Below are 26,020 nucleotides of genomic sequence, written 5' to 3'. Positions count from 1 at the left end.
ACTGCATTAAAAAAAAGCACAGTGGGCATGAGATTTCTATAAATCCAATCCACTTTGCTGGAACTGTAAGAGGTTTTAAATGCAGCAAAAATATGTAACATCAAAAACACACCAAAAGCTCTTCATGGGGAACATAGCCTAAGATGTTGGTTGCATTTTTGATGCAGTGGAAATACGCAGTGTCAAAAACTCACCAAAAAAATCATTGTGGGCACACAGCGTAACTCTAATAAGTTGCAAAGCAAGCAAAAGATTCCCAAAGAACATGTGCAGAATTCATCAAACACTATGAACCATTTTGATACATTTGGTGCAAAATATGCCGAGGCAAAAAGAAAGAAAGAAAAAAAAATATTGGGACAGATTAATCATTTGTTTGTTTGTTTTTTAAAGACACTTTTTTTTCACTTTGTGGTTGATTTTCATTGATGTTTTTCTTTTCGTCAAATTCTTCAGAACGGTGTCCTTGGTTCATGAATTTTGCGCAAAATAAAAAATGCTCCTCATTTAGCCTTTCTCCATCATCCGCTAAAATTTTGCAAATTTTGCACAAAAGTTTCCGGCATGCATGTAATTACTCCAAGTAAGTACATTTGTGTAAAAATGTGCTGATTTTTTTAAAAAAAGACAAAATTAATGTATCAGCCAAAAACGTCTGGAAAGCAAACACAATAGCCAAACTGTCAAATAAAAATATAAAAAGGAGTAAATGAAAAAGAGGAATTTGGCGTAAATCAAAAACGGGGTTAGAACAACAAAGAATAGACAAAAAAAAGACACAAATATAATAATGGATTGGGTCAGAAGACTTAAAAAAAATTAACATGAAGAATCGGGGTCTACTGTTTGTGTGTGAATTCTGTTTCCAGTTCTAGATCAGAACCTGTTTTCCAAACCCTAAATTTACAGTACATGCCAGACCTTCACCTCCTATGTACCGGCACCTATATCTGAACTCTTCCATCTAAAAAGCTTCCTGATTCTAGAAATGGAGCCACACACTCTGCTGTCTATCCTGCATCCCTGATGTCCAAATTTGGTTCTGCCAAGACCCAGTTGCTGATGTGCAGCAAACTTGTCTATTCTGTCTTCCCCAAAACCTGTTCCCTGAAATATTTAATCGGTGTTCAAATACCTGCCAGGTCCCTATTGCTGATGCCACAGACTTGGCTCTGCTATTTTCTGGACTACAATATGCCCTTGGCCATGGCCCCACTATCAGTATTCGGTCAGTATTTTTTCTCAGGAGTGGGAGACAAAACCAGGAGTGGGTGATAAATGCAGAATTGGTGACTTGTTTCTATTATACCTTTTCTCTGATTGTTCCTTACCTGTTTTTGGCTCCCACTCCTGAGAAAAAAAACCTGACCAAATACTGATAGTTGGGACATGGCCTTATAGCGCCACTCTAGCGCTGAAAAAGGAAAACCCGCTGGAGTGGTGCTTTAAGTAAATTAGATTACTTGCGTTTTTTCAATCACGTTTTTAGTGCGTTTTTTTGCACGTATTTTTATCTAGTTTTTGACACTGTGGTTTTTGTCTCTTTTTGTTGTGTCATGCTTTAAATAAAGCTGCTTTGTTTTTGATACTTCCTGGCATTTGGCTTTGACAAAGCTTTACTGATGCAGTCATGTGCTGATTACCTCCTTTTCTAATGAGTTTCTGCAGTGGAAACGCATTAAAAATATGTATGCGTTTTTTACCTGCAAATTTTTCCAGATCTAGTACAAGTCTATGGTGTAAATCTAAACATAAAACTCAGCGGACCTGCAAGAGAAATCGACATGTTGTGGACTTCAAAAATGCACCGCAGATCAGCACAGTGGGCAGGAGATTTCTATAAATCCCATCTACTTTGCTGGAACTGTAAAATCCTGCATTTTTTGAGGCTTCAAAAACTCACTAAATACTCATCATGTGTACTTAAAACCTAAAAATAGAGCAATTACTGTATAATAATCTGCACCCCCAGGTCAGAGGACTTTTTCGTTTCTGCGTTTTCCCATAATCTTCATGCACTCTATGCCATCAGCAGTTACTTTTTGGCTTTGTCTATGTGCTTAAATATTTAAACTATAGACATGTAGTCACGGGTTCTATCATTTGTGATGGCCAGTGCAATAATTGGCATGTCGAGAGTTTTACAAGAAGGGCTCCATGTAGAAGTCTGTGGCCCTGAGGCTACGGTCACATGTTCAGTATTTGGTCAGTATTTTACATCAGTATCTGTAAGCCAAAACCGGGAGTTGAACAATCAGAGGAAAAGTATAATAGAAACACATCACCACTTCTGTATTTATCACCCACTCCTTGTTTTGGCTTACAAATACTGATGTAAAATACTGAATGTGTGAACATGACCTGATGCTGTAATTGAACTACAGTTCCTAGAATGGTAAGACGTGTACCTCCACAATAGCAGAGGTGTTCTACAACAGCTGGAGAACCGCAGGTTGTTACATTGTGCCGCAGGGGAAGACCATCCCTCCTCCGCCCTCCAGCTGCTATGAAGTTACATTTTTCAAAAAGTTCCAAACATACAAGGAAATGTAACAACACATCAGTTTCAAAGTGTTGGGCCGCCCGGAGTGCTTTACATGAACGACTTCATTCTCAAAATGTTAGCATTTCACCATCAAGTAGAATGTTTTATTTCAGTAAATCCCTGGTTAGCAAACAGCCGGCAGTCATTGGTTGCTGCAACTCCAGCAGCATCTGCAAACAGAAGACAAGCGCTGCCACTGGATGAACTTCAGGTGTGGTAATCCGAGCAGGTTCACACAAGGAAATGGCTGGTAGCAAAACTTTGGCAGGTTCTAAGAAGACTTTTTCAAGGATCTGGAAAGTGAGTAGTAATTGCCATTAAAACTGTTAGGAATTGTCCAGAATTTATAACGCAGGTAAAATGATTTCTTAACCTCTTTGTGACCTGGAAATCTTTCACTTTCGCTCTTTTGTTTTTATTCCCTTTCTTCCAAGAGCCATAACTTTATTTTTTGTCCATCAACATAGCCAAATGAGAACTTGAGATATGTATGTATGTAGTGTGTGTATTTTATGGGACTAGTTGTAGGTTCCGATGCACCTGTTTTTTTGCCTTGTTTTGTTTATTTTGCGTCTTTTCTTGTACCCATTTTATTCTGTTTGCGCCTTTTTGACGTCTATTTTACATGTACTTGTTTGCTTTTTTTTTTTTTTTTAATACTTTTTTTCTGCTTTGTGAACAGAGTTTATCTATTTCAGATGTTTTTGCTTGATTCATTCAATTGCAACTTTTTAAAAAGCTACAAAATTTGTTCCAACTCCACTTCAGTCACCCCTTGATATATTTTTGAGTATGTCAGTGTTCTGGTACAATTTTTACAGCATTTTCCGAAACGTGAGAAAATTGACTTCAAAAGGTTGCAAAAATAGTTTAAGACAGGGAAAAAGACCATTTTTTTTATTTTTTTTTATTTTTTTTTAGTGTGAGCCAAATGATTGATTCGCATTTTGTAGGAATTTGTCACCAAAAATGTCATCAAATACCACAAGGCTAAAAAGGAAAGTGACTTAAAACCCCCCACAAATGATGAATCAGGGTCATAGTGTTGAATGACACCATTCACTTAACCATGTAATGTACAGAAAAATGGGTCAAAAAATGGCAAGTGTTTTAAATTGCTGAAAACAAAAAGCAATTATGACATTCTTTTGTGGGTTTTGTTTTTACGGCATTCATTATGCGTTAAAAATGACATGGCACCATGAGATTTTTTTTCAGGTGTGTTTTTTACAAAAAACCCTTGAAAAACACCTTGTCCACATATCCTTAGGCTTCATTTAGACGTCAAATTGTTTTCGCGTACATGAAAAATGGACACCTGAATGAGCCCTCATTTGATATGTTACAGATCCTAAATCTACAGTGCTGGTCAATTTATGCTATAGGTTTTCTCTGTATGTGGATGAGATTTTTGTTAAATATCATCCATAGTACTTCTACTATAATATGCAGCAGATTTTCTGCCTCGTGTGCACACACCCTGAAGGCTGACCCTTATTTGTGATTTTGATCTGTGACTTGTATGAAAAACGGACATGTCTCTGTGATGTGATGTGAACAGAACCATAGACGATAATGGGTACGTGTTCGATCTGTAAAAAAACACGGATAAAATCTTGCCTAGGAGACAGGCCACTGCATGTGCTAGCTAAAAAAGCAGCAGCTGTGACATCTGTATACTCACTTATCACAAGTGACTTTTGCTTCCTCCCCTGCCCAGGAGATGTGGTATGATCAGACCATGTTCCTGTACAGTCAGACACAGCCATTACACAGTACACAGCAGGGGCACATTTATAAGATTATCTCAGCACAGGAACATTTTATATAAGCACATCCAAGTGTGGAAATGTATTATTATTAGTGTTGAGCGAGCATGCTCGACACTGCTCGGTACTCGCCGGAGCATCTCACTACACGGGATGTTCGGCGAGCACCGAGCATTTCCGGGTTACTCGGGTGGGAGCATGGGTCTCCGCCCTGCATGTTTGGCGCTCTTTACAGAGCCAATGAACATGCAGGGATTGCCAGCCAGTCACTGTAATGCCGCAGCCATGTTGTTTGTGGGCATTACAGTGATTGGCTGACCGCACAGCGTCACCTCAAGTATTTAAAACCGGGCGCCGCCATCTTGGACACAGTCGCTCCGGATCAGACGGTGTAGGGAGAGTGCTGCTGAGCTAGGGAGAGATGTATACTGCGAAATAGATAGTGTAGGGTCTCTAAAGCCTGCAAAATCAAACAAACAGTCCTTCTGAGGACTAATATCCATCCCAGATATCAGGCAGGCAGGCAGGCTGTATAGGAGACGCAGTGGTTATACCAGGGGTGTCAAACACGCGGCCCCTCAGGTTGCTTCTTGCGGCCCGCAGGCACAGACCCCGTAACTATTACGGCTCTCTCCAGCAGCCGCGGACATCAGCGCTGTAATGCAGTGTATTGCCGCGCAGAGACCGGCTCTCTGCACAGCAATACCAGTGCCAGCCGCCGGCTTATCAGAGGCAAGCAGCTGACCTCTGCGTCCCAGCGTATGACGTCAATGCCATGCGCAGATGTCAGCTGCTGGCCTCTGATAGGCCGGTGGCTGACACTGGTATTGCTGTGCAGAGAGCCGGTCTCTGCGCGGCAATACACTGCAATACAGCGCTGATGTCCGCGGCTGCTGGAGAGAGCCGCAGTCGTTACGGGGTCTGTGCCTGCAGGCCACAGGTGCAGAAAGGATGCCGAGGGAACGGAGGACAGGTGAGAATCTTATTTTTTTTTTTTCTCTCTGTCTTGTGAAATACAGCACAGGGGACCTGTGCTCAGTATAGGGGGGACCCTGAGTGCAGTATGGGGGGACGGGGACCTGGATGGGGGACATGTCTGCAACATAAGGACCAGGATGGGGGACCATGTCTGCAATATGGGGGACCTGGAGGGGAGACCGTGTCTGCAATATGGGGGACCTGGAGGGGAGACCATGTCTACAAGATGAGGACCAGTTCAAAAGGTGTATAGAAAATAAAATGGTATCACTAAAAATGTCACTTTGTCATGCAAATAATGCGGCCCATATGCCCAGCTGAGTTTGAGACCCCTGGGTTATACCAACAAACACTGCATTACAGTCCTATGTGCTGCTGCTGCTCAAATTGCTAGACTTAGCCCCAGGTCTCAGGGGCCAGGAAAAATCCTTTTTTGTCATCTAAATCCTCTTCTTTTTTTTTTTTTTTTCCTCAGTCAGACTGTACAAATACCCGTCTTATTAACCTTTTGGTATTCACCCCCCCCCCAAAAAAAAAAAAGAAAAAATTGAGTGTGTCTGTGAGTGTTCAGACACAAATATATCTGTTTAAAAGAGTCTGGTTTCGGCCAGATAACTAGAACTGTGGTTTTGCAGTTCCACGGTTCAAATCTCTGTATTATCCACTTTTTTGCCTTTTTTCCATAAAAGAAAACAGTTTGAGTGTCTCGCTGACTGTTCAGACACAAATATATCTATTTAAAAAAGTCTGGTATACGCCAGGAAATTAGAACTGTGGTTTTCCTCTTCCACAGTTCAAATCTGGGTGTAATCCACCTTTTTGCCTTTTTTCCATAAAAAAAAAAACAGTTTGAGTGTCTCGCTGACTGTTCAGGCACAAATATATCTGTTTAAAAGATTCTGGTGTGGGCCAGAGAAATAGAACTATGGTTTTCCTCTTCCACGGTTCAAATCTCCTTTTTATTACACTCGCACTATCAATGGCAAAAGGGTAAGCTATTTTACTTCATTTACAATGGGCAAGGCACGTGGCAAGGGATGTGGAACTGGACGTTCTGGTGATGGTGCGTGCAGAGGACGGGGCCTTGGCCAAGGTGGAAATGTGCCACAACCAACAGCCACATCTTCTCGCTTCCAGTTCTTGACCGAATTACTAGGGAAGCACACAACAACACCACTATTGCCAATTGATCAGTGTGAACAGGTTATTAATTGGATAGCAGATAATACTTCCACTCACCTGGGCACCACCACCTCCGATCTGTCATCCACACGGTCAAGTTTTAGTAGCCGTGAGTCTCGACCGCATACTTCTCCTCACCCTGACGCTCCTTCCTCCCACCATGCCGAGTGTCGTCAGACAGCAACTGATCCCACAGTTGCACACTCTGAAGAGCTGTTCACTGGTCCATTTCCATATTTGGGACCCTCGCCTGCTCCGCTTGAAGTGGTGGAAGAGGAGATCTCATGTAGCGATGCCCAAATATTTGAACAGCCACGGCCACAGGAAGGCGACGCTGGCAATTTGTCACAAGAGGTGGACGATGACGAGACACAATTGCCACAAAGTGAGGAGGAGGACCGTAGTGCGGAAGAGGAGGAGGTGATGGATGATCTAGTAACTTACCCAACATGGGAAGAGGACACGCAGAGCGAGGCCAGCAGCACACAGGGGGAGGGAGGCAGAGTACCCCAACAGGCAGGAAGAAGCAGTGTGGTGGCCGCAGACAGAAGGCGGGCAACCGTTCACCGTAACACCAACACGAGGGACGTTGCCAGTACAACCGGGAGGTCTTCCAGAGTCTGGAATTTTTTTAAAGACTCTGCTGATAACCCCAAAAAGGCCATTTCTACCACCTGCCAGGCCAGCATCAGCAGGGGTGACAAAACTACCAGCCTGACCACCACCAGCATGATCAGGCACATGTCAGCAAAGTACCCGACTTTGTGGGGCGAACCTCAGGGTCCACAACCAGTGTCAGCGGGTGTCACCACTGCTTCTTCCGCTGTTGTGCGTGTAAGAGAACCCCCTGTTGTGCGTGCAAGGCAATCCCCTGTCCATACTGCATGCAAAGATGCCCCCTCCTCTCAGTCTTCACTTGTTATGGCAGTTTCTCAAGAAACAGCATCAACGTCCACGTCCCACCGCAGCGTTCAATTGTCCATATCCCAGACCTTTGAACGAAAGCGCAAATTTGCAGCCAATGCCCCACAGGCCACAGTCCTAAATTCGCACATTTCACGACTGCTTGCGTTGGAAATGCTGCCTTTTAGGCTGGTGGAGACGGAATCCTTCCGCAACCTTATGGCGGTGGCCGTCCCTCGGTACTCGGTCCCCAGCCGACACTATTTTACCCGGTGTGCCATCCCCGCACTACACAAGCACGTGTCTCAAAACATTGGCCGTGCCCTCAACAACGCAGTTACTGGGAGAGTCCACCTGACAACGGACACGTGGACAAGTGCTTGTGGCCAGGGACGGTACATCTCCCTGACTGCACACTGAGTAAACATAGTGGAAGCCGGGACCCAGTCGGACCTTGGAACGGGACACATCCTCCCCACACCGAGGATTGCGGGCCCTATGTCAGTCATAGTTGCCCCCACAGTGTACAGCTCCTCCTCCTCCTCCATCTCCTCCTCCTCCTCCTCCATCTCCACATCGGTTACAAGCTGGAAGCACTGCAGTACTGCCTCCGCCAAGCGGCAACAGGCTGTGCTGAAACTCATAAGCTTAGGTGAGAAACCTCACACTGCTTGTGAGTTGTGGACAGCTGTGAAAGAGTAGGTAGATCTGTGGCTGAGACCGCTGAACCAACATCCAGGCATGGTCGTGTGTGACAATGGCCGTAACCTGGTGGCGGCTCTGAGGCGAGGCGAGATCACACACGTACCATGCCTGGCTCATGTGCTTAACCTCGTGGTTCAGCGGTTTCTTAAATCGTACCCCGAGTTGCCAGATCTGCTCGTCAAAGTACCCCGCCTGTCAGCTCATTTTCGGAAGTCGGCTACAGCTTCCGCCATCCTTGCTGTGTTGCAGCTGCGTTGGCAGCTTCCGGCACACCGACTGGTGTGTGATGTCCCCACACGTTGGAACTCTACCCTCCACATATTGCAAAGGATTTGTGAGCAGAAGAGAGCAGTTGTGGAGTACCAGCTGCAACAAGGCAGTCGATATTCAGGTCAGACTCCACACATAAGACCTCTGGAGTGGACCTGGATGTCTGACATATGTACCATCCTGACAAACTTTGAGGAGGCCACCAAGATGGTGAGTGGCGATGACGCCATCATTAGCGTCAGCATTCCACTTGTCTGTCTTTTGCAACGCTCTCTGCAGAGAATTAAAGAGGAGGCATTGCAGCCAGAGTATGATGAGATGGATCAAGAAGCTGTAGCGGGCGATTACACACAGCCCAGCCTCATCTCATCCCAACGTGCATTGGGGGACAATGAGGGAGAGGAGGAGGAAGAACAGGAGCTGGTATCATGCGCTGTAGACGGTAGTACCTGTACAACTGTCGTACCGTCGGTTCAGCGTGGGTGGCCTGAGGACAGGGGGGAGGAGGAGGAGGAGAGCATGGTCAGTTGTCATCTTGGTGAGGACACGGAAGTCTTGCCCGTTACCAGTCTGGCACGCATGGCTGACTTTATGTTACGCTGCCTTAACCGTGACCCTCGCGTTGTCAAAATGTTGGGTGACAGTCATTACTGGTTGGTGACACTTCTAGACCCTCACTACAAGGAGAACTTTCACTCTCTTATTCCTGAGGTGGAGAGGTCTACAAAAATGGGGCAGTACCAGAAGGCCCTTGCTGCAGAACTGTTAAAAAAATTCCCATCTGAACATGCTAGCAGCAGAGGTCACAGTTCGTTGCGCAACCAAGGCATACAAGCGAGAGAGACACAACTCCAATCCAGCAGAGGCAGGGGAACACTGTAAACGTTCTGGGACAGTTTTCTGACACCCGCCCAGCTTACAGGCCCTGAGGCGCGGGGTACTCTCACAAAGAGTGGAAAGTTTCAAAAGATGGTGAGGGAGTACCTTGCCGACCGTACCAGCGTCCTCCGTGATTCCTCTGTGCCTTTTAATTATTGGGTATCCAAGCTGGACACTTGGAATGAACTCGCTCTGTACACCTTGGAGGTCCTGGCCTGCCCTGCCGCTAGCGTGTTATCGGAGCGTGTTTTTAGTGCCGCTGGGGGAATTCTAACTGATAAGCGCACTCGCCTGTCAACTGACAATGCTGACAAGCTGACCCTTATCAAAATGAACAAGAGCTGGATTGGGCCAGACTTCTCATCACCACCAAATGACAGCAGAGTAACATAGTCAAATCCACTGTGTTATTTCGAGAGGTGTATTCCCATGCACCGCTTCACACCCACACATTGGTATACGCTTCCTCATTTTGGCTGTTTTTCGCTCTTCTCCTTATCCTCAGCCTCCACCACCACTATACCACCAGGGTGACCGTGGTCCGTGTTGCGGGCATTGCAAGTTCCTCCGTCCTAATTTTTGGCAGCTTTTGCTTGGAAGGCATAGGCAAAGACTATGGGAGACCCACTCCCCAATAAAGGGAATAATGTTTTTAATATGCGGAACTGCATGGCTCTTGTAAGGGGCATTGCAAGTTCCTCCGTCCTAATTTTTGGCAGCTTTTGCTTGGAAGGCATAAGCAAAGACTATGGGAGACCCACTCCCCAATAATGGGAATGTTTTTAATATACTGTACTGCATGGCTCTTGTAAGGGGCATTAAAATCGTCTTGTTATGCTACTGTGATCTCCACGTCTCTTCCAAGGGGCATTAAAACCGTCTTATTAAACCACTCTGAACTCCACGTCTCTTCCAAGGGGCATTAAAATCGTCTTGTTAAGCTACTGTGACCTCTACATCTCTTCCAAGGGGCATTAAAACCATCTGTTAAACCACTCTGAACTCCACAGCTCTTCCAAGGGGCATTGAAATGTTGTTTTTAATTACCTCTAACTTCCACGACTCTTCCAACGGGCATTGCATTTCCTCCTAATTTTAGTCAGCTTTTGCTTTTCAATGCATAGGCGAACACTAAGGGAGACCCACTCCCCAATAATGGGTAGAAGGTTTTTAGTATGCTGTAATCCACGTCTGTTTCAAGGGGCATTGCAGTTCCTCATAATTTTTGGAAAGCCTTCCATTCACTGCTTAGGCCAACAGTGTACTGGAGACCCAGTTGCTATAAATGGAAAAAATGGTTCAGTTAAGGCCCTCTGACCTCCATGTCACTTCCAAGGGGCATTGGAGTGCCTCGAAATTTTTGGTAGGCATTGCACTCACTGTATACCCTATAACTGTGTAGCCAAACTGCTCCTTTTGGTACAGAAACATATCCTACAAGACATGTGTGGTTGACTGGCCTGATATTGATGTGAATGGTCCCTGTTCCTCCTGCTCTTTCTCCTTTGCCACCACCTCATCCATCATTCATCACCTGAAGCTTTGTTTTAACGGGAGTCATAGAACTGGGATAGTAGCAGGAAAACATCCAGCAATCCTCGGAGGAGGTAGGATATGCGCCAAAACGCTGACCACCTCAGGCCTAGCCGCTACTACATACATGCGCTTGCATTCCAAGTAACAGAAAGCTAAGGAAATGGATGGCCTCATGATCATGAATAATTTACTCGTTGTGTAGGAGGCCGACCACTGCAGCTGTCTACCTTCTGAACTTTGTGTTGAAGCCTGATTGACCCAGGACCTGCAATCCTCTATGTCTGGAGGACGTGTTGCATCCCAGTGTCCAACTGTGTCCCGGCTTCCACAATATTAACCCAGTGTGAAGGCGTCAGTGAGATGGACCATCCCTGGCCACATTCACTTGTCCACGTGTTTGTGGTTAGGCTGTCCTTCCCACTAAATGCACTGGGGAGGGCACAGGTAATGTTTTGGTATGCGTGCTTGTGTATAAGGTGCACCGGGACAAATAGAGGCGGCTGGGGACCGTGTGTGGACACCCGGCCGCCCCCAGGCGGCTGGGGACCGTGTGTGGACACCCGGCCGCCCCCAGGCGGCTGGGGACCGTGTGTGGATACCAGGCAGCCGACGCAGCCATGACGTGGTGGCCAGATTCCGCCTCCGCATGCCTAAAAGGCCCAATTTCAAGTGCAAGCAAGCAGTATGGTATTGCAGCCTGTGGGTGGGTGAGTATCAGGCTGCATACTTGCGCTTGCATTGCAAGGAATGGGGGAGGTACAATTGAACACTGCCCTGGGACAAGGACTTGAATGGGGATAGTTGCAAGTCTGCAACGACAGGTGCAGGGCGGGAGGCATCTTCGCATGTGCCATGAACAGGGGGTTGGTGTGTACACACTACAGCGTAATAGGCTGTCCTTCCCACTAAATGCACTGGGGAGGGCACAGGTAATGTTTTGGTATGCGCGCCTGTGTATAAGGCGCAGCGGGACAAATAGGGGCGGCTGGGGACCGAGTATGGATACCAGGCCGCCGACGCAGTCTTGACATGGTGGCCGGCGTCTGCTTCCACAAGCCTAAAAGGCCTCATTTCAAGTGCAAGCAAGCTAGCAGTATGGTATTGCAGCCTGGGGGTGGGTGGGCTGCACACTTATGCTTGCATTCCAAGAAAACAAAGCAGATGCTAACTTTCATCATCATCATGTTCATCTTGGCACTCTCAACTCCCCTGATGGAGAAGCCAGGGCCCACCGGAGGAGTCTGGTTGTCTGGTGGGCTCGTCCAATGCTGCCCTAAAGCAGGCCAGGCTAAGAAAAGTGTGGGGAAGGTTCCCGGGACAAATAGTGGCAGCTGGGGACTGAGTATGGAGACCTCGCCGCCGACGCAGCCATGAGGTAGTGGCCAGCTTCGGCCTCCTCCAAACTAAAAGGCCCCATTTCAAGTGCAAGCTAGCAGTATAGTATTGCAGCCTGCGGATGGGTGGGTGGTTGGCTGCATATTTGCACTTGCATTGCAAGGAATGGGGGAGGTACAATTGAACACTGCCCTGGGACAAGGACTTGCACGGGGATAGTTGCAAGTCTGCATCTTCTGATGCGGCAAGGATCACTTCTGATGGGCACACTTTTAGGCAGTGACCTAGGTGTCAGAGATGCTTCCAGGGGTCTTCCCTATGCTGTTCCCATGTCTTTTCAGCACTGTATACACTGTGTGCCGAATTATTAGGCAAATGAGTATTTTGATCACATGATATTTTTAATACATGTTGTCCTACTCCAAGCTGCATAGGCTTGAGAGCCAACTACCAATTAAGTAAATCTGGTGATGTGCATCTCTGTAATGAGGAGGGGTGTTGACTAATGACATCAACACCCTATATAAGGTGTGCTTAATAGGCAACTTCCTTTCCTTTGGCAAAATGGGTCAGAAGAGAGATTTGACGGGCTCTGAAAAGTCCAAAATTGGGAGATGTCTTGCAGAGGGATGCAGCAGTCTTGAAATTTCCAAACTTTTGAAGCTTGATCACCGAACAATCAAGCGTTTCATGGCAAATAGCCAACAGGGTCACAAGAAGCGTGTTGGGCAAAAAAGGCGCAAAATAACTGCCCATGAATTGAGGAAAATCAAGCGTGAAGCTGCCAAGATGCCATTCGCCACCAGTTTTGCTTTATTTCAGAGCTGCAACGTTACTGGAGTATCAAAAAACACAAGGTGTGCGATACTCAGGGACATGGCCAAGGTAAGGAAGGCTGAAAAACAACTACCTTTGAACAAGAAACATAAGATAAAACGTCAAGAATGGGCCAAGAAATATCTTAAGACTGATTTTTCGAAGGTTTTATGGACTGATGAAATGAGAGTGACTCTTGATGGGCCAGATGGATGGGTCAGAGGCTGGATCAGTAAAGGGCAGAGAGCTCCACTCCGACTCAGACGCCAGCAAGGTGGAGGCGGAGTACTGGTATGGGCAGGTATCATCAAAGATGAACTTGTGGGACCTTTTCGGGTTGAGGATGGCGTGAAGCTCAACTCCCAGACCTACTGCCAGTTTCTGGAAGACAACTTCTTCAAGCAGTGATACAGGAAGAAGTCGGTATCGTTCAAGAAAAATATGATTTTCATGCAGGACAATGCTCCATCACATGCATCCAACTAGTCCACAGCGTGGCTGGCCAGTAAAGGTCTAAAAGAAGAAAAAATAATGATATGGCACCCTTGTTCACCTGATCTGAGCCCCATAGAGAACCTGTGGTCCATCATAAAATGTGAGATCTACAGGGATGGAAAATGGTACACCTCTTGGAACAGTGTCTGGGAGGCTGTGGTGGCTGCTGCACGCAATGTTGATCGAAAACAGATCAAGCAACTGACAGAATCTATGGATGGAAGGCTGTTGAGTGTCATCATAAAGAAAGGTGGCTATATTCATCACTAATTTTTTGGTTTTCGTTTTTGCATGTCAGAAATGTTTATTTCTAAATTTTGTGCACTGATATTGGTTTACCTGGTGAAAATAAACAAGTGAGAGGGGATCATATTTGGTTTTTATTAAGTTGCCTAATAATTCTGCACAGTAATAGTTACCTGCACAAACAGATATTCTCCTAAGATAGCCAAATCTAAAAAAAAACACTCCAACTTCCAAAAATATTAAGCTTGGATATTTATGAGTCTTTTGGGTTGATTGAGAACATAGTTGTTGATCAATAATAAAAATAATCCTCTAAAATACAACTTGCCTAATAATTCGGCACACAGTGTACTTGTGAACATAGCCCAAGGTGTGGAGGAGTATTTTTGTTTTTGGTTATTTAGGTTATGTGCCCACGTTGCATTTATGAAGCAGAAAATTTCTGCTGCATAAATGCAAGTCCTCTCCTGGAAAAACGCATGCGGAATTCCGCACGCGTTTATCGCGCATTTTTCGCGCGTTTATCACGCGTTTTCCACATGCGGAATTGCCTTGCGTTTTTTATTCATTGGACAAAGGCAATTCCGCTTGCGGAAACGCAAAATTAAATGACATGCTGCGGATTTTTGAACGCGGCATAAACGCTGCGGAAAAATCTGCAGCATGTGCATAGAACTTGCGGAATCCCATTGGGGACCATGGGGTGCGGATATACATGCGTTTTTCAAGCGTTTACGCTGCGGAAATTCCGCAGCATATACGCTTGAAATATGCTACGTGGGCACACAGCCTATGGCTATGTGCCCACGATGCAGAAATGCTCTGGATTTTTCCTGAGCATTTCTGCATCTCCCCTGGCATAAAAAAACGCATGCGGATTGTACATGCGGATTGTACATGCGTTTTTTCTGCCAGGGACAAGCGTAATTGAAGCGTTCTTCACATGCATTTCTGCATGCGGGTTGTCAAGCACTTTCCAAGCGATTTTAGCATCACTTGGAAAGTGCTTGTCAACTTGGTCACACTATATAAATCCATGCAAATGGCATGGTTTTATATAATGTGACGTAAAGAATGGTTAAAAATAAAAAAAATAAATCTATACTTACCTTCCGATGGCCCCCGGTGTCTTGCTTCGCTCGGTCCTGGCTGCCGGCAGATCGTGGAACACTGAAGGACCTGCCGACGTCAGCATTGCGTGACCCGTCACATGACTATGATGTCAGCGCAGGTCCTTCAGTCCATCGCTAGCTGCCGGCATGGGAGGACGAGCGCAGCGGGGGCCATCAGAAGGTAAGTATAACCTTTATTTTATTCTTTTTTTCATAGGTTCTATAGTACCCGGGTCCGGAGGAGAGTCTCCTCTCCTCCACACCTGGGTACCATCCGCACATTGGAATACGCATCTACATATACAGTGATGAGGAATCCATGCGTTCCAATGCAAGTCAATGACGGCGAAAACACAGCGCTTCCGCAAAATAATTGGTAGTGCTGCGTTTTTTTCCGCAATGATAATCCGCAGCGGAAATTTCCGCAGCATGTGCATAGCACATGCGGATTATCATTGGGGAACATGGCAGGCCTTCTACCATGCGTTTTTTAAGCGTTTCTGCAGCGTTTTTGCCGCTGCGTAAACGCTTAAAAAAACGCATCATGGGCACACAGCCTTATTTTACCTTATACACAAGTCTTTACCCTGGAAAGGAAGTTCCTTAACAAATTTCACAGGAAAACAGTTTCAGTTTCGTTTTTGAACATTTTTATTGTGAGCCCGTAAAAGTGGCTTAATACCTCTGACCATGTTGTTGACAGTAGTGACCTGGGGGTCAGAAATGCTTCCTGGGGCGATCCCCATGCTGTCCCCATGTCATTTGAGCACTGTCACTATCGTTTTGGGCACTTTTTAGGCTTTCTACAGGCTGCTGGGGGTGCCGCCGCAAAAATGCTCGGGTCTCCCACAGACTAACATTGGGCTCGTTGCTCGGGTCGAGCACCCGAGTATCACGGTGAGCTCGGCCCGAGCTTCGAGCACCCGAGCATTTTAGTGCTCGCTCAACACTAATTATTATTCAAAGATCTATAAATTAAAATGTAATTTGCTCATAGGAAAATCCTTTTAAGCACTTAGGAAGGTGTTCCATGGCCAGAACTTCTCTATTAGTGACTTTAATCTGTTTTTTTTTTTTTAACCCCTTTATGACCTATGACATACCTATATGTCATAAGTCACTTCCCCCTCTTATGCGGGCTCCATCCCTGATCTCGCATCTTTTCAGGAACATGACAGCTGATTTGATCGATCAAAATGGTATCAATAAAAAAATCAGCTCTGTGTGCAAAAAATAAGCTCTCACCCAGCCTTAGATCCCAAAAAATGGAGACGCTACGGGTCTTGGAAAATGGCGCCATTTTTTATAAACTTTTGGATTTTTTTTTCACCAGTTAAAAATAAAAAATAACCTATACATGTTTGGTATCTGTGCACTTGTAATGACTAGATCAGTTTTAGCATTTAGTGAACATGGTAAAAAAAAAAAAAAATTGTGGAATTTGCCCTCTTTTTGCAATTTCACCGAACTTGAATTTTTTTTCTAGTTTTCCAGTAAACTATATGGTAAAATCAAATGTGTCATTCAAAAGTACAACTTGTCCTGCAAAAAACAAGCTCTGACTTGGCCATATTGATGGCAAAATAGAAAAAGTTATGGCTCTGGGAAGGAGAACAGAAAATGAAAACACAAAAACGGAAAATCCCAAGGTGGTGAAGGGGTTAAAGGAGTTGTGTGGGACTAAGATATTGATGACGGATCCTTAGGACAGCCGGCACCCCAACGGCTTTAGAAATACCTAGAGCTAAGGTCGATGGAAAATCAGTGCACAGAGCTGGAACACCATAGCACAGTACTCGGTGTAGTGGCCATTGTCAAGCATTGCAGCTCAGATCACATTAATTTCAATGGCATCTTCAGTACCTGAGAACAGCCTATATACTGTTAGAGTTGTCATGTTCCAACTCTGCATGCTATGAACTTCCGGCAGTTGTGGATCTGGTTATGAGGAGAGCAGTGAGGATGCCATGTGTCAGACCTCCACCAGTCGGGTATGCATGGTCTATCCTTAGGTTAGGATAGTTCCTGGTCAAGTCTTGAGGGTTTCCTTGAATTCCTTCCTCTGGCTAATTTCAGCATCATCCAGACACAGATAAATATCTTTGTACAAGGTCATGATCCAGGAATTTTGCACCTCTGCTATAAAATAAATATCTGAAATGGTTTATCCCCTTAACGACAGCCGTAATGCATCTTCACGGCGGCAGTTAAGGGTACTTATTCCTCAGCTCCGCTCTTTCATGTTGCTGAGGAATAACAGTGTAGCGCCCCTCAGCGTCGGAAAATCTCCGGGGTCTCAGCTACCAGGGGGTAGCTGAAACCCCGGAGAACATGATCAGGGCCAGATTTTCCGGTCCTCGATCACATGATCGCCGTTATTCAGCGAATAGCGGAGATCACAAAAAAAAAACAAGTGTGCCCGCGATTACAATGATTTCTCTCTCCTCTGACATGATATACATGTCACAGGAGAGAGAAATGAAGCCCCCCAAGCCCTCCCGATACCTCTACCACCCACCCCTGGATTTCCTGATCCGTCCCACCGTCAAATTTGGGGCTAAAAGATCATTCTTGTGGAAAAAGTTAGATTTTTTTTATTTTCACAGCTCATTATAAACTTCTGTAAAGCACCTGTGGGTTCAAGGTGCTCACCACATATCTAGAGAAGTTCCTTGAGGGGTCTAGTTTCCAAAATGGTGTCAGTTGTGGGGGTTTTCCACTGTTTAGGCACATCAGGGGCTCCCCAAACGTGACATGGAGTACGCTCTAGATTCCAGTCAATTTTGCATTCAAAAAGTCAAATGGCGCTCGTTTCCTTCTGAGCCCTGCCGTTCGCCCAAACAGTGGTTTTCCCCCCACATATGGGGTATCGGCGTACTCGGGAGCAATTTCAAAACAAATTTTGGGGTCTATTTTCTCTTGTTACTCTTGTAAAAATAAAAAATTGGGGTCTGAAGTAATATTTGTGTGAAAAGTTAAATGTTCAATTTTTCCTTTCACGTTGCTTCAGTTCCTGTGAAGCACTTAAAGGGTTAATAAATTTCTTGAATGAGGTTTTGAGTATCTTGAGGGGTGCAGTTTTTAGAATGGTGTCAATTTTTGGTATTTTCTGTCATATAGATCCCTCAAAGTCACTTCAAATGTGATGTGGTCCCTACAAAAAATGGTTTTGTAAATTTTGTTCGAAAAATGAGAAATCGCTGATCAACTTTTAACCCTTATAACTTCCTAACAAAAAAATTTTGTGCAAAAATTGTGCTGATGTAAAGTAGACATGTGGGAAATGCTAGTTATTAACTATTTTGTGTGACATATCTCTGATTTAAGGACACAAAAATTCTAAATTTGAAAATGTTCAAAATTTTCGCCAAATTTCTTCTTTTTTTTTTATCACAAATAAATGCAAGTGATATCGAAGAAATTTTACCACGATCATGAAGTACAATATGTCACGAAAAACAGTCTCAGAATCAGTGGGATCCATTGAAGTGTTCCAGAGTTATAACCTCATAAAGAGACTGTGGTCAGAATTGTAAAATATGGCTTTGTCATTAAGGACATAATTGGCTCCATCACTAAGGGGTTAATAGAAGGGTTATAGAACCTTTTTTGTGTTGATGTTTATCAACGGGATAGGTGATAACTCATTGATTAGTGGGGACCCGCCCTCATCAGTAGAATAGGGAACTTTTATCACTGTTAGATTGGAGCATTGGTGACCATGTTTGACCTGAGCTTCATTCATTCCCTATGGGGCTGCGAAGTGCTGCGCTTGACTTTTCCTGGCAGCCCCGTAGGGAATGAATGGAGCGGTGCTCAGGCATCCAACTTGCACTCCATTTTGTTACGGGGATAAAAGTGTCCCTGTCGGAGATAAAAAATAAATAAATAAATAATAATTTCCCCTTCTTTTGATCTTCGGGTACCAGCGGTCAGACACACACCGATCTGTCAGTTCTCACCTATCCTAGGGATAGGTGATTTAGGGGTTGTCCGGTGAAAACAAAATAAGTGTACATCAAAGTAAAACCTGACCTTTTGTCATGGGTGTGTCAGGTTTGATAGACAGTCATACGGGATCCGGCTGTAGAAGGTCGCTGCATTTGGCCTTCCAAACAGCTTCTTTCATTATCCCTCTCTCTCTAGGAACTAGCGTGATCTTCACCTTGCTTGGGGATTATACGTTTAGGATCCAATGGTGATCCTCACTTTCTGCTGCTAATTACCACACCATTGCTGGATCCTTAAATACACTCAGTTTCTCCAGAGAGTTGCAGATGATAGAGTTTCCTCTTTTATTCAGGTGTGGAATTCTAGTAGTCGGCTGGAGTTTCCTTGGAGTTCCTTTTGTGAATTGTAGCCGGGTTCTCTTCGGTGTCATCTTAAAGCGAAATCTATTCCATTGTTTGTTTCCCTGGTTTGTACTTTAGTTTTCAGTGGGGCTGACTAGTGCTCACCCATTCCTCTCCCTACCTAGGGCCTAGCTCTAGGGTCAGCTAGGGCTAAGGTATCCGGCTCGGTGATAGGTGCGGAACCTATTTAGGATCAATAGGGGAGTCAGGGTGACATTAGATCTGCTTAGGGGTCTCCACTCTCCCTTTCCCTAGTTGTAGGGCTCTCTAGCCTGTTCCCATTGTTACACGCTGGGCTCTCCCCATACCTAGCGTGACAACTTTACAGAGGAGCTGATCCTAAAATGTAGAGTTCATAAAGGTTTTCTTACAAAATCTATATATATTTTTTTACTCACATTTATGAAGACATCAACAGAAAGTTTGACAAGCAAGCTAGTGCACAGCCAAACTGAAATATACAAAAGCCTTGAATTCCAAGAATCCTTATCAGAAGATAATCTTTCAGCCGAGACCTGATGTACTTCCCTTCATTCAACAACAAGCCCAGGTGGGCTTTGAAAAGGTGGCTACTTTGAAGAACCTAGAATATAAGACATATTTTCAGTTGTTTCACACTTTTTTGTTAAGTATATAATTCCACATGTGTTAATTCATAGTTTTGATGCCTTCAGTGTGAATGTACAATTTCCATAGTCAAGAAAATACAGAAAAATCTTTAAATGAGAAGGTGTCCAAACTTTTGGTCTGTACTGTATAAAGAAGAGACCCCACAATGAAACAGCCATGAGACCATGACTAGACAGAGAACCCCCAGCATTCTGCTGCCTGTCAATAGTAAAGTGCTCAATAGGACATTGGACTGCAAGTTGCATTGGCCAGATGGAGCTTGCTGCCATTATAGTATTGGATTCTATGTGCAAAATGCAGAGTGTGTGTCAGTGCTGGCCACCACTAGAGGGAGCTGAGGAGCTTACGGCATACTGTGTGGCCATTCAATGGATAAAAAAGCAATGCAACTTTTCAGTATAACACTGAGCAGTGAGCTCATAAGTTAGTATATAAATAAATAAATAATAATATTAATAGTAGACAGGACAAATGTTGTGCTTTATCCAATAACGTCCATGACATGTAGCTTATAAATGTATGCCCTGGGGCTATAGCTGCTGATTCTAGCAGGAGCAGGCTGGGTGTCCTGAGAAGACACTAAAGAGAAGGAGTACATACCTGCTTCTGTTAATAGAGGAAAAGGCGAAACCATAGAATTAAAATAAATGAGTCAATGTCCACCAGAGGAATTTAGGAACTCATGTGGTACATATGATGTTAAAAGATTTTTAAAATAAATGACAAATAAAGAAGAAAAAAACCGATAATCTTCATGCCGGCAGAAACCTCAGAGTATATCTATCATATACATCCCAATCTGCACAGGACTGCCACTTTCAGACAGATTAGAATAAATCCCACACACTTTGTGACTCATAAGATTGGACAATCCCATAGAAACAAAAAATGATGGACGGGGTAGTTATGATACTGACTACTGAGTATTAAAACGATCTAAGCAAAATAAGGATCTTAATCCAATAATTTCAGTATAAATTTGCAGATTTCCAGAAAACAAAAAAAACTATAAAAAAAAAACAAAACCTTTTTTTCTCCAATAACCCCCCACGACAGCACCAAAGGAGGATGTCACCCCACCCTAATAGGGACAGGAAACACAAAGAGGTCAAATAGCCCCTCCCTCATCCTCCCTCCAGTGTGTTTTTCCTGTCCCTTTTGGGATGAAGAGGTCATCCAGGGTGCTCGGTGCCGACAGCAGACACCCAGCATACCTTTTAAGCCAGGCAGCTGGGACCAGGCGGTGTTCTCCTCCTCCCCTTATGCTGCTCCCATCTCCTCCGGGACTCGGGACCCCCATCCCGCCGAGTCCACACCTGCGGGTAAGGTCCGGTGGGTGTAGGGCTGGAGGCCTCCTCGAGCTCTCCAGCCCAGCTCCTCCCCTCTCTCAGGCGGTCTCCATAGCTGGAGAGACGCACGCCGGATCCCGGAAGTGACGTGGACCGCTGGATGATTCACTTCCGGTCTGCGTTCCACCTTGGAACGCAGTAACCTAAAAACGGCCAGAAAGTGACGTGGGACGCCGAAACAGGGTCCCTTAGGGTACTTCCGGTCCGTTTAGGGCAATGGGGTCCTCTGGAGCTGGCATAATAAATAAACAAAAAAAAAAACCCCGCAGGTGTTCCTGCTTCACCAATTGGACCAAGGGGGAGGAGCCTTCCCACTTCCCCATCCCCAGGGAAAGAGGGAGAGCACGAAGTCCAGTCGCCTATATAAGACCCCTGGGCAGAAGACATCTAAGGTAGGACCTAATCCGTTTTGTATTTTTATACACTGGATGGTCAGGAATCTATCTTCTCCACATCTGCGGAGCCCAGCGCGATTCCAGTCCCAGTAAGTCTGGGACTGGGGGTCCTTTCCTAGGTACAGGTTAGAATTGATACATTAATTACCCTTCTCATCCTTTTTTAGGGGGGACAAGGATTCTGCACCAGGAAATAAGTCTAGCAGGAAGTGTGCTACATGTGCAAAAAAACGATCTTCTTCAAACCAAAAATATTTTATGCCAGAAATGTACGGAGAAAATTATTAGGGAAGAGCAGCCGTCCCTCATAGATGAAATCAAGGGGATAGTTCGTCAGGAGGTTCAATCTTCATTGGCCTCCTTTTCCCGATCCACTTCTGATTTGCCTCCAAAGGCTAAGAAGAGGAAGATTTCCCTGGAAGAAAAAAGAGACTCTGACTCCCATGACGAAATATCCCTTCCAGAAGACCTCATAGAGGAAGGTGAACTTAGCCCAGCAGAGGAAAGTCTGGAAAATAAGAAATATTATTTCTCAACGGAATTTATGGAAGACCTCCTCACAGCAATAAGAAGAACGATGGAGGTGGAAGAAGAGAAGCCCACTAGATCAGTCCAGGAAGAGATGTTCGGTGGTCTCCGTTCCAAGAAAAAGATGGTGTTCCCGATACATAAAAACATTCAGGACCTAATCCTGGACGAATGAGAAAATCCTGAAAGGCGACTGAATACACCAGCAGAATTGAAAGACAGGTTTCCGGTAGATGAAGAAACCTCAAAATGTTGGACCGAGATACCTAAGGTCGATATTCTGGTGGCAAGAGTCGCTAAAAAGACAATATTGCCATTTGAGGATTCGTCGCAACTGAAGGATCCTCTGGACCGCAAGATGGACAGCCTTCTCAGGAAATCCTGGGAAACATCAGCAGCCCTTCTGAACACTAACGTAGTCTCCACGTGTGTTGCACGATCCATGTCGGGATAGCTCAACCAACTTGAAGAGCATCTGGCTATGGGCACATGCAGAGAAGAGATACAAGCTTCCCTACCTTTACTGCAGAAGGCCACTGACTTTCTGGCAGATGCTTCAGCGGAATCTATGAGAGTAACCGCCAGGGCAGCAGTCCTATCGAACTCCACAAGGCGAGCACTATGGCTGAAATTGTGGAACGGTGATGTGGCTTCCAAAATAAAACTCTGTTCCATTCCCTTCAGGGGAGAATATATGTTTGGCCAAGCCCTTGACGACTTCCTGGAGAAGGTGGCTGATAAAAAGAAATCCTTGCCAGAACCCAGACACAAGAAGACCCCCTTTCGCCCCCCTCAGGAGCAGAATCCCCAGTACAAGGGGAAAGGGAAGTCCGGTCGATGGAGCTACCCCAAAGGGGGGAAAGATAGGAATATTTTTTTTCCCAAAAGGACAGAGACAACAGAAGCGGTGACGCCAGAGCAGTAGGGGGACGAATCATGAAATACCTTCCCCCTTGGCAAAAGATTTGCTCCAGTCAATGGGTCTTGAAAGCAATTCAAGAAGGGGTGAAGATCGAATTCTCCTCATATCCACCAAGAAAAGTGAGAATTACTCGTCTAACCTCCCCGAGATTAAAAACCGCCCTGATGTCCGGCCTAAGAAACCTGCTATCCTTGGGGGCTATTTCACCGGTCCCAAAACCAGAAAGACACACAGGCCACTAATCACGCCTGTTTATGATAAGAAAACCAAACGGCACTTACAGAATAATAATAAATCTGAAACCCTTAAACCAATATATCATCTACCGAAGATTCAAAATGGAGTCCATCAGATCAGCAGTTCCCTTGATAGGACAAGGATATGTGATGGCAACCATCGACTTACAGGACGCATACTACCACGTCGCTATACATCCAACATACCAAAAATTTCTAAGGTTTGTGGTGGTTCAAGAGGATCAAACGTTACATTTAAAATTCAACGTATTGCCGTTCGGATTATCCTCCGCACCAAGAATATTTTCCAAAATTATGTCAGAGGTAGTGGCTTCTATTAGAAAGGAGAAAATCTGCATCATTCCCTACCTCGACGACTTCTTACTAGTAGGTCCTTCGGTGGCATCATGCCAGGAAGATCTGCAAAGAACAATTCCAATCCTGACCACCCTAGGGTGGTTGATAAATCATCAAAAATCAGACCTGGTCCCTGCCACAGAAAAAAAACGTTCCTGGGTGTCCTATTAGACTTCGCCAGACAAACTTCCTTCTTACCAAAGGACAAGTAGATACTTTTGAGATCCAAGATATCGAATCTGAAGACCCTGAACAAGGTGTCCCTAAGATTTGCCATGTCAGCTCTTTGCTCCATGACAGCCTGCATTCCATCCGTAGCCTGGGCTCAAGCTCACACCAGGGTATTGCAAATCCATATTCTCGCACAGTGGGACGGATCCCCAGACTCCCTAAACAGGAAGATCATGATCCCTCATTATGTGAAGACATCCCTGTCATGGTGGCTCAGCCCAAGAAACTTAAGAACAGGGGTTCCATGGTCTCAGTTCCCTCTGATAACAGTCAGGGTAGATGCCAGCAAGACGGGATGGGGAGCCGTCGTCACCCAAACCCCCTTCCAAGGCGTCTGGACAGAAGGGACTAGCAGGAGATCCTCCAACTTCCGCAAATTAAAGGCAGCGGAGGAGGCACTCAAAATATCGTCTCCAATCATTCCGGGAAAACACGTAAAAGTCTATTCAGACAACACGACTACTGTAGCTCACCTGTCCCATCAAGGGAGTACAAGGTACGAGAATCTACAAAGTATCTCAGCAAGAATATTCTTCTGGGCAGAAAGACATCTTCGGTCCTTATCAGGTCTGCACATAAAAGGCTCAGACAACATCCAGGCCGATTTCCTGAGCAGAAGGAATATCCATCCGGGGAATGGGAACTGGACATTTTCCACATGCTGACCAGACAATGGAGTCGCCCGGAGGTGGACCTCTTTGCAAGACGCCAAAACACCAAGGCAGAAAAATACTTCTCCTTAGATCAAGACGACGTATGCCTGAGGATAGATGCATTCGCTCAACCGTGGCGTTTCCATCTAGCTTACGCTTTTCCCCCCCAAGTCCATTGCTACCCAAGACCTTACAGAAAGTAAGGACCAAGGAGGTCAAGATAATCTTAATAGCCCCACTGTGGCCCAAAAGGAGCTGGTTCTGTGCACTAAACAGTCTAAGCACAGAAGGACCCCTCATTCTACCAGCAATCAAAAACATTCTCCATCAGGGTCCAATACTCCATCCAGATCCAGAGAACCTCCATCTAGCGGCCTGGCTTCTGAGTTCACAATCCTGAAAGCCAAAGGACTCTCAGACCGAGTAATTCATACCCTACAAAGAAGTAGGAAACAAATCACAAACTCCATATACAGCAAGATATCGAAGACCTTCCTAACATGGTATAAACCAAATATGCCAGATCTTCTACATCCTGACATGACCCAGATCTTGGATTTTCTACAAGAGGGGCTGGAAAAAGGCCTTAGACCCCGCACCCTCAAGGTACAGATCGCAGCACTGAGTGCCTATTTCGACCAAAGCCTAGCCGAACATCGATGGGTAAAAAGGTTCATGACAGCAGCTACTCATCTGCGTCCCAGAATAATCAACCACGTTCCCTCCTGGGATCTTAATATCGTCCTTAACCCCTTTACCCCCGAGGGTGGTTTGCACGTTAATGACCAGGCCAATTTTTACAATTCTGACCACTGTCACTTTATGAGGTAATTACTCTGGAACGCTTCAACAGATCCCCCTGATTCTGAGGTTGTTTTTTCGTGACATATTGTACTTCATGATTGTGGTAAAATTTCTTCGATATCACTTGTGTTTATTTGTGAAAAAAATGGAAATTTGATGAAAATTTTGCAATTTTCAAAATTTGAATTTTTATGCCCTTAAATCAGAGAGATATGTCACACAAAATAGTTAATAAATAACATTTCCCACATGTCTACTTTACATCAGCACAATTTTGGAGCCAAAATTTTTTTGTTTGGGAGCTATAAGGGTTAAAAGTTGACCAGCGATTTCTCATTTTTCCAACAAAATTTACAAAACAATTTTTTTAGGGACCACATCACATTTGAAGTAACTTTGAGAGGTCTTTGACATAAAATACCCAAAATTGACACCATTCTAAAAACTGCACCCCTCAAGGTGCTCAAAACCACATTCAAGAACTTTATTAACCCTTCAGGTGCTTCACAGGAATTTTTGGAATGTGGAAGAAAAAAATGAACATTTTAACTTTTTTCACAAAAATGTTACTTTAGACCCAATTTTTTTTATTTTTGCAGGGGTAACAGGAAAAAATGGACCCCAAAATTTGTTGTGCAATTTCCCCTGGGAACGCAGATACCCCATATGTGGGGAAAAAACACTGTTTGGGCGCACGGCAGGGCTCGGAAGGGAAGGAGCGGCATTTGACTTTTTGATTGTAAAATTTGCTTGAATAACTAGCGGACGCCATGTTGCATTTGGAGAGCCCCT

Source organism: Phyllobates terribilis, unplaced genomic scaffold, assembly GCF_046119375.1.
Source record: "Phyllobates terribilis strain yellow unplaced genomic scaffold, ASM4611937v1 Scaffold_7__3_contigs__length_470593459, whole genome shotgun sequence".
NCBI lineage: Eukaryota > Metazoa > Chordata > Amphibia > Anura > Dendrobatidae > Phyllobates > Phyllobates terribilis.
The sequence above is the reverse complement of the archived record's forward strand: the minus strand, read 5'-3'. Positions refer to the sequence as shown.